The sequence below is a fragment of the Euprymna scolopes genome, chromosome 10 (genome assembly GCF_053919585.1).
Source record: "Euprymna scolopes isolate OS-2025 chromosome 10, ASM5391958v1, whole genome shotgun sequence".
In the NCBI taxonomy this organism is placed as follows: Eukaryota; Metazoa; Mollusca; class Cephalopoda; order Sepiida; family Sepiolidae; genus Euprymna; species Euprymna scolopes.
In genome coordinates, this window is record NC_136491.1 from 47,214,500 (window position 1) to 47,229,596 (window position 15,097).

The following is a 15,097-nucleotide window of genomic DNA, read 5'->3' on the forward strand; positions in this document are numbered from 1 at the left end:
GTGGTACCAAACACCACCCCCGCCTTCACCGAAGAGCAGGATCTCAGACCTAAGTCTGACAAGTCAGCTCTAACATTCGGTAATTATCACGACAAAAACCGAAGAAGAAGGAGAGATAGCGCATGTTTAAGGCTTTTGAATCTGAGGTTCTGATCATGGAAGAGGTTCAGCAACAGGAAATAGCTATCCTTTCAGATAGTCAGGCAGCTATTAAAGCATTGGAGAATAGTACGGTAAGATCCCAAACCGTACTGTGCTGCATTGAAAATCTAAACCATCTAGGAAAAGAAAACCGCATATCTATTTCATAAGGAGAGTTAAAAAAAATTATTTATTAAAAAAACGTTCGGTTTTTTAATTATAAAAAAATCTGATACACGGGATTGAACCTAAAATCTTTCCACCAACCCCCGGTACTCTAACCGTTACGCTAACATGTCATATTGGCGAAATTGCAGTAAAAAATATTTATATACAAAAAAAGTTATGCAAAATAAAAAAAAGCGTTAGTCACTTATGTATGTACTTACTCTCCTGTTTGTGAACCCACATATTTTGTTATAACTTTTTTTTCTACTGAACCAATTTTCGAAATTTTTTTTTTCAAAATGTAGCTAATGAGGTGTTCTATCCAACTATACAACCTGTTTGAAATTTGGTTGCGAACGGAATTAGTGGTGGGGGTTTGAATGTGTCTCGATTCATTCAATTTCGGACTTTAGCATATATTCAACCACTGCCGTGGTTGAATGATTGCACCCAATATACAGTAATGATTTAAAAAGTAAAAAAAAAATGACTCGTGCACCACCATTGAGAATCGAAACCGAAGTGTTTAGCTTACGATTTATTTTTTCTTCTGTCGTAAATGACTGAACTCTGAAGACCTGTTTGCTGCAAAGCTAAAAATTAAAACATGAACCAGTAGCTACTACGTTAAGCATGCATATTCGTAATGCCGTGTCCTACGTCATCCACAGCGCAAATCCGCCGTAGGACAGGGACAGAAGAATGGTGCATCTTGCGATCCTGGTCGTGGCCAGAATGGTGATATAGAGTTCAAGAGTGCGAGAGAAGCGCGGGGTTGAATCTTTTGCTGATCAGGATCTGGTTCCCTTCTTCAAGTAGAAGATAAAGATCAGATGTGATAGGAAAAGATTATACTCTGAGGCATTTGACCAAAGATGGATAAAGGCAGTGAGCCTGTGCGTGCGTAGAGGTGCCAAATTATAGTTCATGTTTCCCGTCTAAGCTTGTAGTACACAGAGTCCTGATTCTGCAGGACTCCAGTCCCCTAAAACAAGCGTTTACACAATGTTCTTAGCTAACTGAGTGAATGTCCCCCTCCATCCCCGATAGGAAACCTCCAAGATACCCACACCCCAATTCTTTCTTTTCCGTCACTTGCTACCTCAATAAGCAATCTTGGAGAAACTTCCCATACCCCCCACCAGTTTCTTTGATCCTGCTTAGAATTTCAACCCCACATAGAGAGCTTGTTTGTTTTTGGCCAATACCAAACCGGAAAACAGTGGGCGTTCTATTACCTAGAGAGGGTTGGGATGGTCTTCCTAACATTTTGATGATATTTTTTTTACTTTTTTCCCCATCCCAAGCCAATGAAATAAAATAAAAAAAAAACGACTTTTTATAAAATGTCATGTTTAATTTTTTTTTTTATTGCTTATAAAAAAAACAAAAAAACAAAAACAAAACAAAAAAACACACACGATATGATTGTGGAATCTTGGGTAAGACGACCCCCGGTGTGCTCAAGGTATTGGGGTAAATGAGAACTTTAGCTAGAATCAAGCATAGACGAGCAAAGCTACAGTGACAAGGATGACCATAGAAAATCATTTCCTAATTTTTGAGTGGCTTTATGCCTAATTTTTTGTTTATCACTGTTTTGGGTGAAAACTTTTCAGAGTGAATAAAAACTATATAACTAAAAATCTAGTATCTGTTCTGATGCTACACTTAAGATAATTTCTCTCGGTCAATGGAAGGGAAACCCTCTATACTGAGACAATTATTATTTTTGATCTCTACCTGAGTGCCCCTTTTGCCTTTTTTTGTGGAGCTCTTTTTCACCCACATTTAAAAAGACCTTGTGTCACATTTTGCTTTCGTAGCGAAGCAAATGAATACCAATAGTTTCTCCTTCGAGCCAAAATCAAAGTGTAGTATCTGTTCTGATGCTGCACTACACCTTTTTGGGTCTCGGTTAATGAAGGAGAAATCCTTCATGACTGATACATTTTTATTTTTGTTACTAAACAAAGTACCTCTTTTTTGGGAACTGGTTTTCCTCACATTAAAAACCGACCTCATGTCTTACTCTGCCCTCGTGGGGAGGCAAGTAAACAAAATAAATAATTAATTTTCTTGCCCTTCTTGGCTTGATCAAAGTGTAGTATCTGTTCTGATGCTACACTTAAGTTAATTTGTCCTTGGTCAATCGTTTTGGGGAACTGGTTTTCACCCACATTGAAAACGACCTTGTGTAACATCTTGCTTTTGTGGGTATCAAATAAATAACAATAGAAACAAAAAAGCGTTTTTAATATGAATATTAATACAAAAATTTATAGGCGTATAGATTTCGAACTTGCCAGAATTCGAACACAGTCTTTTGATCCGCAGTCAATTTATTTATTTAGACAATTTATCTGGTGCACTAGAAGTAGAATGCGTTTCTAATAACTATTAATTGCTTTAATCAGTGACTATATTAGTGCAACGTGAAAATATTTTGAACTTTCACAGCTACGAACCTGGAATCTTCTAATCTGGAGTCAGACTCGTCATCCATTTCGCCTCAAATACCATACGTTTATGTATCTTATCAGATTATTTAATTGGTAAATATATTTTGCGTTTAGTAAAAATATTACGCATTTGCCAACATTCGGACATGGAATCTTCTGAGCTGTAATCAGGCAATTTAGCCATTGCGCCACAAGTTCCATACTTTGCTACTAACTATCAAGTTATTTTAATCGGTGAATATATTTAGTGCATTGTAAAAATACTAAAAATTTTCCGGGATTCGAATTTGGAAACTTCTTTTCCGGAGTCAGATGCGCCACATATTCTTTATTAGCTTAATATATTAGGTGCTTAGTAAAAATGTTACGAACTTACTAGAATTAAAACCTGGAATTTTCTGATCCGGAGTCAAGAACGTTATCTATTGCGCCACATGTTCTATACTTATCAGATTTTTTAATTGGTAAATATATTTACTGCAGTGTAAAAAACATCACGTACTTGTCAAGATTCGAACCTGGAATTTACTGATCGGTATCGGTAGTGAGACAATTTATTCATTGCGTCACAAGCCCCATGCATTTCTACTAACGATCAATTAATCGGTAAAGACATTTAGTGCATTGTAAAAAGTTTATGAACTTGTCAGGATTTGAATCTATTAGGTTGGTGCAAAAATAATGTCGTTTATATATATATATATATATATATATATATATATATATATATATATATATATATAGTTGAACATCAAAAAACGACATTTTTTGCACCAACGTAAAAGAATTTTCTGATTCGGAGTTAGACACGTAATCCATTGTGCAACAAGTTCTATACGATTTTGTGTTTAATCAGATTCTTTAATCGGTAAATATATTTAGTTCTTGGTAAAAACGCTACGAACTTGCCAGGATTCGAACCTGGAATCTTCTGATCCGGAGTCAGACGCGTTATCCATTGCGCCACAAGTCCTACATGTTCTAGCAGCTTATCAGACTTTGTAATCCGTAAATATATTCATTGCTTTTTAAAAATATTATGCATTTTCCAAGTTCCATTTCCTGTATATCGCATTCGTTTCTTATTAGAAGATATTCAGGGCTTAGAAAAAATATTACGAACGGCCAGGATTCGAACAGGGAATTTTCTGATCCGTACACACACTATATATTCTTTGTGCCACAAGTCCGATTTGTTTTACTAAACTATAAAGTTCTTTTAATTGGTAAATATATTTAGTGCTTTGTAAAATATTATGAACTAGCCAGGATTTTCTGATCTGTAGTCAGACTTGTTATCTATTGAGCTACAAGTTCCATACGTTTTTTTTTCATCGAGAAACATACTTAGCGCATAGAAAAAGTATTTAGAGATCGCCAAAATTCGAATCTGGATCTTCTGATTCGTAGTCAGACGCGACATATCCTGCGCCACAAATCCTATAATAATTTTTAATGTATTAAATATCTTCATCGATTAAAGAACCTAATAGTTAATATAAACGCATGCGACTTGTGACGTTATAGATAAATTGTCTAAATATAGATCAGAAGATATTCAAATCCTGGCAAGTTCGAAATATTTTTATAAGGCACTAAAAATATTTACCGATTAACTAATCTGATAAGACGCAGGAACGTACAGAGCTTGTGGCTACATAGATCTAACTCCGGATCAGAAGATTCCAGGTATGAATCCTGGCAAGTTTATAATATTTTTTTGCATAGCACTAAATATATTCACCGATAAAAGAATCTTATAAGATACGGAAACGTACAGGATTAGTAGCATAATGGACAACGCATCTGACTCTGGATCAGAAGATTCTAGGTTTGAATCTTGGGAGGACGGTAATGTTTTACAAAGTACTAAATATATTTACCGATAAACGAATCTGATGAACCACGCAACCGTGTATGACTTGTAGCGTTAAAGATAACGCGTTCGTCTCCGCCTCGAAAGATTCCAAGTTCAAATCCTGGAAATTTCAAAATATTTTTACAATTTGCATCAGTCAGATTTTTTTAACCGGTGAAGATGATATGTAATGCATTATATATATATATATATATATATATATATATATATATATATATATATATATATATATATATATATATATATATATATATACGTTTTATTTTTTTATTACCGTATCTTTCTGTTAAGTTACATTATTGTTTCAGCTACCTGGCCGTTTTTTTGGCCGTCTGTAACTTCCTCAGACTTTTACACACACACACACACACACACACACACACACACACACACACACACACACACACACACACACACACACACACACACACACACACACACACACACACACACACACACACACACACACACACACACACACACACACACACACACACACACACACACACACACACACACACACACACACACACACACACACACACACACACACACACACACACACACACACACACACACACACACACACACACACACACACACACACACACACACACACACACACACACACACACACACACACACACACACACACACACACACACACACACACACACACACACACACACACACACACACACACACACACACACACACACACACACACACACACACACACACACACACACACACACACACACACACACACACACACACACACACACACACACACACACACACACACACACACACACACACACACACACACACACACACACACACACACACACACACACACACACACACACACACACACACACACACACACACACACACACACACACACACACACACACACACACACACACACACACACACACACACACACACACACACACACACACACACACACACACACACACACACACACACACACACACACACACACACACACACACACACACACACACACACACACACACACACACACACACACACACACACACACACACACACACACACACACACACACACACACACACACACACACACACACACACACACACACACACACACACACACACACACACACACACACACACACACACACACACACACACACACACACACACACACACACACACACACACACACACACACACACACACACACACACACACACACACACACACACACACACACACACACACACACACACACACACACACACACACACACACACACACACACACACACACACACACACACACACACACACACACACACACACACACACACACACACACACACACACACACACACACACACACACACACACACACACACACACACACACACACACACACACACACACACACACACACACACACACACACACACACACACACACACACACACACACACACACACACACACACACACACACACACACACACACACACACACACACACACACACACACACACACACACACACACACACACACACACACACACACACACACACACACACACACACACACACACACACACACACACACACACACACACACACACACACACACACACACACACACACACACACACACACACACACACACACACACACACACACACACACACACACACACACACACACACACACACACACACACACACACACACACACACACACACACACACACACACACACACACACACACACACACACACACACACACACACACACACACACACACACACACACACACACACACACACACACACACACACACACACACACACACACACACACACACACACACACACACACACACACACACACACACACACACACACACACACACACACACACACACACACACACACACACACACACACACACACACACACACACACACACACACACACACACACACACACACACACACACACACACACACACACACACACACACACACACACACACACACACACACACACACACACACACACACACACACACACACACACACACACACACACACACACACACACACACACACACACACACACACACACACACACACACACACACACACACACACACACACACACACACACACACACACACACACACACACACACACACACACACACACACACACACACACACACACACACACACACACACACACACACACACACACACACACACACACACACACACACACACACACACACACACACACACACACACACACACACACACACACACACACACACACACACACACACACACACACACACACACACACACACACACACACACACACACACACACACACACACACACACACACACACACACACACACACACACACACACACACACACACACACACACACACACACACACACACACACACACACACACACACACACACACACACACACACACACACACACACACACACACACACACACACACACACACACACACACACACACACACACACACACACACACACACACACACACACACACACACACACACACACACACACACACACACACACACACACACACACACACACACACACACACACACACACACACACACACACACACACACACACACACACACACACACACACACACACACACACACACACACACACACACACACACACACACACACACACACACACACACACACACACACACACACACACACACACACACACACACACACACACACACACACACACACACACACACACACACACACACACACACACACACACACACACACACACACACACACACACACACACACACACACACACACACACACACACACACACACACACACACACACACACACACACACACACACACACACACACACACACACACACACACACACACACACACACACACACACACACACACACACACACACACACACACACACACACACACACACACACACACACACACACACACACACACACACACACACACACACACACACACACACACACACACACACACACACACACACACACACACACACACACACACACACACACACACACACACACACACACACACACACACACACACACACACACACACACACACACACACACACACACACACACACACACACACACACACACACACACACACACACACACACACACACACACACACACACACACACACACACACACACACACACACACACACACACACACACACACACACACACACACACACACACACACACACACACACACACACACACACACACACACACACACACACACACACACACACACACACACACACACACACACACACACACACACACACACACACACACACACACACACACACACACACACACACACACACACACACACACACACACACACACACACACACACACACACACACACACACACACACACACACACACACACACACACACACACACACACACACACACACACACACACACACACACACACACACACACACACACACACACACACACACACACACACACACACACACACACACACACACACACACACACACACACACACACACACACACACACACACACACACACACACACACACACACACACACACACACACACACACACACACACACACACACACACACACACACACACACACACACACACACACACACACACACACACACACACACACACACACACACACACACACACACACACACACACACACACACACACACACACACACACACACACACACACACACACACACACACACACACACACACACACACACACACACACACACACACACACACACACACACACACACACACACACACACACACACACACACACACACACACACACACACACACACACACACACACACACACACACACACACACACACACACACACACACACACACACACACACACACACACACACACACACACACACACACACACACACACACACACACACACACACACACACACACACACACACACACACACACACACACACACACACACACACACACACACACACACACACACACACACACACACACACACACACACACACACACACACACACACACACACACACACACACACACACACACACACACACACACACACACACACACACACACACACACACACACACACACACACACACACACACACACACACACACACACACACACACACACACACACACACACACACACACACACACACACACACACACACACACACACACACACACACACACACACACACACACACACACACACACACACACACACACACACACACACACACACACACACACACACACACACACACACACACACACACACACACACACACACACACACACACACACACACACACACACACACACACACACACACACACACACATATATATATTTGCATCTCACATACTCACACAAACGCACATACATATATGCATCTCACATATTTCATACAAACGCACATAATCACACACTCAGGCCACACCACTAGGTCGATCATGACCAAACCTGGCATGATGATGGTTCCCAACATAGGGATGGGGCACAGAATTTTTCAAGGTCAATGGTTAAGGCCATATTTGGTGCAGCTCTTCATAAACTCCCCCACCTAGGAATGTTGCACGCAGTTGGGGTTCGCCAGATTAAATACCAAAATATATATATATTTACATTTTTTTTAATTTAAATTTCATTTAGAAAAATATGTTTCAAAACAAAAATATACTCAAAGTAAATTCCTTAATCTATGGATTTTCAATGTAAGCTCATCTCTTGAGAGGAAAGTCATGAGCAAAATATATAATTTTGCTATTCATCGCATACATAGAAAATATATTAAAGATTAAATCTTTTTAAGGGAAATCGGAAAAGAAAATAAGGGTTGAATTGCCATATATATTGTCAAAACTTATTACTTAATTCTACTTGCGTATCGAGCACTGTCGAAGTAAATACCGAAGATATTTACTTAAAATTTTACGTAGATATATAAACTACTACGACTACTGATAATAATAATAATAATAATAATAATAATAATAATAATAATAATAATAATAAATCTGTGTGTGCATGAGTGTGTGTGTGAAAGAGAGAGAAAAATATGTTTTTGAATAAAACTTGTATTTTCATAGACAAACTTTCTAACGAAAAAACCCGATGATTGCTTAGAAATATTTTTACACACACACACACACACACACACACACACACACACACACACACACACACACACACACACACACACACACACACACATATATATTTCTACATGCATATATATATATATATTTCTACATGCATATATATATATTTCTACATGCATATATATATATATATATATATATATATATATATATTTCTACATGCATGTATATATATTTCTACATATATATTTTCAGAACTTTCTACCTAGCTTTATCTATGTATTGAGCACTATTGAAGTAAATATTGAAAAATTTACGCATAAAATTATATTTTCGTATATTACTTTATATGATTAAATGAGGTATATTTAAATGAAGTATATATATTGGTGTACCATCGGTGGGGAATATTATGGGTTAATTAGTGTATAAGCAACACCCTTTCGTAAAAAGAATTGACTACTTTGGTTGAATAATTTCATATATAAACAATATAATTATTCTCAATTCCTTATCGAGTATCTCAGTAGATAGACCACCGGACACCAACCACTAGTAGTTCGACTTCAAATTTCTAACGTCAAGCAAACATGACGATGTGTAAACGACGAAGCAGCCATTGTGTTTTGCTATCATGTGGCGATGTAAAATTGTTGTATTAGCCTCTGACTAAGATTCATTCGTTTATGAAGCAAGTTGAGTCATTTTGAATTAGGTTAGCATACGCCAATACGCGTGTTTTACAGTTAATTACTAAAATCAACAAATTTACGCTTCAAGCTGATTCAATGCAAGTAAATTAATACTGTTTTGCTTTCCAATCAAGAAAACCATTTGTTGGTTATGCTTCGTATCAAAACGGCAGGAGACAGCCACCCTATCTCTATATATATGCCGGTCTGTCTATTCCCCGCATCTATCTATCTATCTATCTATCTATCTATCTATCTATCTATCTATCTATCTATCTATGTCTCTTTCTCTCTCTGTCTCTTTCTCTGTCTCTTTCTCTCTCTCTCTCTCTCTCTCTCTCTCTCTCTCTATATATATATATATATATATATATATTTAATTTATTTATACAAACATTGATGGCTACATATGTGCATACATGTTTCTGTAATCACCCGTTATTGGGGAGATTACGTGTTCAGACCAAAAATTTCCTTCTTGGTCTGAAGACGTAATCTCCCCAATAACGGGTGATTACAGAAACATGTATGCATATATGTAGCCATCCATGTTTGTATAATGTTTGTATAAATAAAGTAAATATACCTGCTCTGTAAACTCATTGAGAACGTTTTGGTAGACACATGTTGTTTCAGTGGATGTACTTCTAGGAAACTAAGCTATACTAGCTAATATATATATATATATATATATATATATATATATATATATATATATATATATATACATATATATATATATATATATATATATATATATATATATATATATATATATATACACACACACCGCTGATCCAAAATTTAAAAGCACTTAAAAATCTTCAAAAGAAACCTTTTTTTAAGGATAGATTTTAAACTTTTCCGACTTAAGGTTACTAATACTATAATCTAAAAGTTATTGAAACAAAAAGGTACATTCCAAAATTTTTATTTAAAAATTTGCAATTTTATTAAATTAGGCTTTTTACACATGATCAAAATTATAAGACCAAGGGTATAAATTGTTAGATTTATGGTAATTCTAATGTTTTTAGTTCAGTTAGAGATTATCAATCACTGTGTAAAGGTGTTACCATGCCTAAAGCAAGGAAACTAACCGGAGTTAAGCCCTCTCGAATTCTAGGATTCCATAAGAAAGGTTTGTCACAGCGAGCGATAGCAGCTAAGATAAATCGCAGTAAAACTGTTATTTGCAACTTTCTAAAGAACACTGAGAATTATGGAAAAGCAAAATCCTTTGGTAGGTCCCCGAAAATTTCTCCTGCATTGAGTAGGAGAATCAGACGGGTTGTTATAAATGACAGATGACTTTTTTTCTAGTCAAATTAAGGCGGTTACAGATGCTGATTACAGTCCAATAACCATCAGACGACGCTTACAACAAAAAGGCATGGTGAATAAAAAGCGTAAAAAGTTTCCCGCTTGCTTTCACGTCACAAGTTAGACCGCTTAAGATTTGGTCATGAATAACAAAACTGGGACGTTGAGAAATGGAAGAAAATTCTGTTTTCTGATGAGAAAAAATTCAATTTAGATGGTCCATGCGATATTGGCATGACAAAAACACGCCCCTTGAATTTTTTTCCACACGTCATAGTGGTGGAGCGTCCGTAATGGTATGGGGTACCTTTTATTACAGAGGGACGATGACGCTCCAGGTGGTGCAGGGTCGCCAGAGAGCAGCTGGTTATGTTAGCATGCTACAAAAAGCATCTTTGATAATGGAGGGTCATTGTTTGTGTGGGAATGGATGGTTATTCCAACAGGATAATGCTGCAACCAACACTGCAAGACGGACTTTGAGCTTTCTACAAGAAAATGGAGTCCATCTCTTGGGACATCCTGCATGCTCACCGGACTTGAACCCAATTGAAAACGTTTTGGGATGGATGACAAGAGAGGTTTATCGAAATGGCAAACAATATTCAACAAAAAATGAACTTCGTGAAGCCATCTTCAGAAACTGGAGCAGGATCCCCGCACCTTAATGGAAACCTTTATTTCTAGCACGCTCCAAAGAATTTTTGAAGTCATCAAAAGCAGTGGAGGTAGAACTCATTATTAAGTTTGATTGTTGAATGTTTTCATACACTTTTTGTACTATTTAATAGAACTTTTGTCTCTGGTTTTAAATAAATAAAAAATAAAATATAATAAAAAATAAAAAATAAAATATAAAATAATTTTTATTTTTTTATTTTCATTCTTATTTTATTTTATATTATATATTATATTTTATATTTCATTTTTTATTATATTTTATTTATTTATTTATTCATTCTTTATTTTCTATTTATTTATTATATATATTTATTTATTTTTATTTTCCTTTTAGTGTCGTTTAACAACTCTTGCTGACATTTTTTTAAGGGATGACCTGTACATTTCAGTTGACCTATATTATTTTGCCCTATATATATATATTTTCGCGCCTTTAACATTTCCTGTCTGGGTCATTTTGACTTTTGTTTCCCTTTATTTTATATTTTATATTTAACTTTATCATTTTTTTCTCTCCTTTCTCTTCCCTTGATCTTTTTTATTTATAGTTATGTCTCGGAAGTAGAGTGAAAAGCACATCTTATTTTTCTTTTATTAATATTATTTTTTCCTTGTACACATTTTTGTGAATTATTCCATTTCAAAGTGTTTTTTAACATATTTTATTAACTGTTTGCTCATATTATAAGCTCTATCTCCTATTTGGTTTTATCGAGCTTTTATATCTGGCTGAGATAATTTTATAAATATTAATTCTTTAATATTTATAATTTACTTTAATTTTACCATCTTGGATCATTTTGGTAAATTCAATTGTAATTTTCATTTTATATATATATATATATATATATATATATATATATATATATATATATATATATATATATATATTAAGGGGATTAGAACAGCAGTCTAAAGAGCAGAGTATATTTTAATGTATTAGTAAATTCATTAATACAATTAAAATAAAATAAAAATGTTGTGCTCGTTGTAATTTAGATATATAATAAGCTCGATAGGCACATATGTCCTAGAGCTATTGTAATATTGAGTAAGATGATTGATAATTTATAATAAAAATAAAAATTAAAAATCGGTTTCACAAGGAAGAACAAACAAAATCAATAAATTGTACGATCGTTTCGGAAACGATGTTTTTTTATTGAGATAGACAATATCTCTTGCACAATAATTTTATCATTTGGTTTTTTGAAACAAAGTCTCCTCATCAGCAAAAGGAATGGATTGGGGTTTAAAGGAAAATAGTAACTTTTTTGATGTTGATACATAAAGTAAGATAAAATAAAATGATATAAAAATAATAAAATAAAATCGGGTTGAAAGGTAAGGTTAAGAGGGGATATTTTAAATATTTCTAATAAAAGAATATATATATACCTTTTAATGGTCCGTTTTTTAAGATCGTAAGTATCATTGTCAATGCATTCATTGTGATGTTTATGAATGCTTGAAAATGTCGATATATACCAAGTTCAAAGGAAACGCCGATAGAATAATATTACCATTTTAACATCGTTAGAAACGCTATATTTGAATTCATCTTAAACATTTCAATTATAAAGGGAGGCAATTATAGTCAAATATAAAAATGAAGAATTTTATTGTTCAAAGGGAGATAACCACTAATAAGTTATAAGTTAATTTTTAATATAATGTTTTAAAGATAGTTATATTAATAAAATCAATAATATTAAACCATGAATTTTATTGGTAGTGATTAAATAATAATATTATTTTTTAATAGTAATTATAATATGTAGAGAAATTATATTAATAACAATAATAACATATAAATTCAAAGTGAAATAGATAAAATACAATAGAAAATAATGCTTAAATATCAGATAGGGTAATAATAATAATAATAATAATAATAATAATAATAATAATAATAATAATAATAATAATAATAATAATAAAACTATAATAATAATAATAGTTATTAATTTATAAATTATAAATTTTAAGATAGATTAGTAATAAGAAAATTTTATGATTTATGGTGGCTTACTTTTGTCGAACCTAAACCAACGTTTATGAATGCATCCCGAAAGAATTTCGTCTTTTAAGTTTAAAAGAATGTTTTTTTTGTTATTATATTTTACAATCTTAAGGGCTTTATATCTGCAAAGTGCACAGAATCTGTCCCCCGGCGTATATGCTTTATAAGATACTATTATTTCCCATTTTAAATTGAAGGGAATATTTCTATCATTAATTCGCCAAGTATGTTTAGATAAAGAAGTCTGTTTTTTCAAGGAAGGATTTTTAAAGGAGTGCTTATGCGTTGAAATCCTGTGTTTAATAAGTCCAGATGTGGAACCGAATAAATTAAATTTTGTTTAATATATTTATTGCCAGCTAGATTAGGAGTGGTATTATTATGTAATAGGTTTGGTTGTATTTGATTGGTAGATTGGTTAATG

General features: G+C 36.5%; 1 non-coding gene across 1 annotated transcript; it reads right to left on the reverse strand.

Annotated features, from left to right (window-relative positions):
* Nucleotides 1-3,671: 3,671 nt before the first annotated feature.
* Nucleotides 3,672-3,744, reverse strand: Trnar-ccg (transfer RNA arginine (anticodon CCG)). Its single transcript has one exon. It is a non-coding gene; the product is annotated as a tRNA-Arg (tRNA).
* Nucleotides 3,745-15,097: the final 11,353 nt, after the last annotated feature.